The following is a 3,204-nucleotide window of genomic DNA, read 5'->3' as shown; positions in this document are numbered from 1 at the left end:
TGATTGTAGATCCTTCGAGAGGAGAAGTTGTATGCTAAATTCTCAAAGTGTGAGTTTTGCTGCATAAAGTGGTCTTCTTAGGACATCCGGTATCCGAGAAGGAATCTGTGACTGAAAGAAAGTCGAAGCAATCATCGATTAGGAACAACCAAAAGAGTGTGTCCCAAGTTCAAGTTTCCCGGGTTTGGCGGGTTATTATCGGGGTTTTATGGAGGGGTTCTCGCATTGTTTGTACATTTATCTCGATTGAAGGTAAAGTTTGTTTGGAATGAGAAGTGCGAGAGTAGTTTCCAAAAATTGAAGAACCATTTGACTTCAGCACCAGTGCTCATTCTGCCTATTAGTGGTAAGGAGTTTGTAGTGTTCGTAAAGGATGCTTCACAGATGGGGTCTTGCATGATGTACTAATGCTATGTGGAGGTAATAGCTTATGCTTCACGAGCATAGTTGAAGAAACATGAGTTGAATTACCCTACTCATGATTTAAAGTTAGCAGCAGGGTGGTTTTTGCCCGAAGATTTGGCGACATTATCTTTATGGAGAAATGTTTGATTTACAGTCGATCATAAGAGTTTAAAGTATTTGTTTACTCGAGGGAGGAGTTGAATATGAGGCAGATGAAGATGGCTAGAGTTGATCAAGGATTGCGATTTAGTGATCGACTACCATCCGTGGAAGGCCAATGTGGTAGCGATGCTCTAAGTCAGGAAAAATTTCAACTTCTTTAGCTTCACTGATAACATCTTATCGGTCTCAACTCTGCAGCTCTTTCGAGGCATGGACGTGAGACTTGAAGATCGTCAAAGGGAGTTCATATGCGTGACTTTTGTGGTAAGACTATCATTGCTGAGCCGATCTCGGTGAACTCTCAGAGAATAGGATGAAGAGTGTCATGAAGGAAATACAGAGATCGGAAAAAGTGCTGAACCTAGTGATTTTGGGCTTTGCAGATGATGGTATTCTGGTATTTCAAGGGAAGAGTTTGTGTTCCAAGAGACACAAGACTCAGAAGTGCTATTCTCAGAGAAGCTCACTCCTCAGCCCCTATGCTTTACACCAGTGCAAGCACTAGAGATGTATCATACAATCAAGGAAAATTTTTGGTGGTCTAGGATGAAGCGTGAGATCGCAGAATTTGTAGCAAGATGCTTAGTTTGTCAGCAAGTAAAAGCAGAACATCAATAACCAGCAGGACTATTGCAACCTTTGTTCTGTGCGGTAGAGTGGGCGAGCATATTATTATGGATTTCGTGGTTGGGTTACCACGAACTCCTTCAGGCATGACGCTATGTGGGTTATTGTGGACCGCTCTAACAAAAATCGCACCATTTTTCCGCCATTCATACCAAATACTCTTTTCTCGAGAGGTTAGCGAGAGCTATTTATAAGCTGAAGTTGTTAAACTCCATGGAGTTCTGTTTGTCAGTGTGTCTAATCATGACCCGAGATTTATGTCTCGCTTTGGGCCTAAGTTTCATGCAAGCTCTTGGGACGACTTTGAGATTCGAGGCATCGTGATACCATCCTCGCATACGACTGACCAATCAAAGCGTACGATCCAAACACTGAGGACATGCTCAGAGCTTATGTTCTTGATTTCCAAGGATGTTGGGACAAACATTTACCTCTTGTAGAATCTCGCTTATAATAATAGTTTCCATGCAAGTATTGGTATGGCTCCTTACGAAGCTTTGCATGGACGAAGTGCTCGAACACCTCTCCTGCTGGAGTGAAGTCGGTGAAAGAAAGTTACAAAGTGTGAAACTAATTGAGGTGACCACAGAAAAGGTGAAGGTAATATAAGACAAATTAAAAGTAGCCCAAGACCGACAAAAGAGCTATGCTGATAATAGGAGATGAGATTTAGAGTTCCAAGTTGGTGATAGAGTTTTCTGATGATATCACCGAAGTAGTAGTCGATTCCGTGAATAGGGAAATATTAAATCCTCGTTATATTGGGCAATTTTGATACTTGAAAGAATTTGAGCCAGTGTGCTTATAGACTACGACTACCACTGATAGTTAGAGAGGATCCATAATGTCTTCCATGTTTCGTTGTTGAAGAAGTATAGTACCAGATCCGTCAGATGCACTTGAAAAATATCTCCAATAGAACTTTCGAGAAGATTTGACTTTTGAAGTGAGGCCTGCTTTGTATCCTTGATCTAGCTAGGAAAAAGTGTTTCTGTGGAAACGTGGTGCTAGTTGTAAAAGTTCTTTGGAAAAGTGATCAGATTGAGCGTGACTTGGGAGCCTGAATGGTTCATGAGAAAGAAATATCCTCATTTATTTAGTGAGTTTATAACGCTCGAAATTTTGAGGACAAATTTCTTTATGGAGGGTAGAGAGTTAGTTAGACTGCTCTTGACTTAGACCTCGGGCCTATTTAGATTTTATGCTTGCATTAGCAATTATGTCATTTGGATCCATTTTCTATGATTTTTCTATTAAGAGGGCAATTAGGTCATTTTCTAGATATATAAAAAGAATGAATGAGAGAAACCAACCTCGATCCTCTCTCCTTTTCATTTCCTTTCTCTTTATTTCTTGTTTGGCGACTACAACTTTTTAGAAGAAATCCGACGAACTCAAATACCAAAAATCCTTCCTCCCTAACTCCTCGAATCTCGGAAAGCCTTTAGATCCAATGTTTTTATTTTGTATTTCTCCCGTATTTTGTTGTTTTTGGAAATGTATAAAAACTTCAATATCTCCATGGATTTGATGGTTTATAGGCTTAAAATTGAAGACAATGATTTATGATTCATGTGTGAAAAATGTTGTTGAAGAAATTTCTTTGATTTAGGCTGTCAGAATTGCGAAAACCATAGTATAAGGTCGGGTTTATCGAGCAAATTCGAGTTACTATCGCGACTGGAATTTTGAGCCTTTTCGTTTTTCTTTCCTTGATCCAAAATTGAAGCCTTTCTTACCCTCGAACTCTTTGGAACTAGGGTTTACTTTATTCCGATGTCAGTTTTAGGGTCCAAAATGACGCGTTTTTGCCCTCAAACCCCTAAGGTTTCACAATGACTTGTATCATTGCAATTGCATGCATTCCTCTTAGCTATCATTCTTGTGTTCATTAGTATTTGGATTCCCTTGTTTGTATCTAGGTTGCGAAAACATCCTCCAAGGAGAAGGAACTTGTCGGATCGCTGAGCGATCTCGAGACGGAGATGACTAGTTCGTGAGTGGTTAAAG

The sequence above is a fragment of the Dioscorea cayenensis genome, chromosome 2 (genome assembly GCF_009730915.1).
Source record: "Dioscorea cayenensis subsp. rotundata cultivar TDr96_F1 chromosome 2, TDr96_F1_v2_PseudoChromosome.rev07_lg8_w22 25.fasta, whole genome shotgun sequence".
NCBI classification, from domain to species: Eukaryota; Viridiplantae; Streptophyta; class Magnoliopsida; order Dioscoreales; family Dioscoreaceae; genus Dioscorea; species Dioscorea cayenensis.
Note: the sequence above shows the minus strand (reverse complement) of the source record.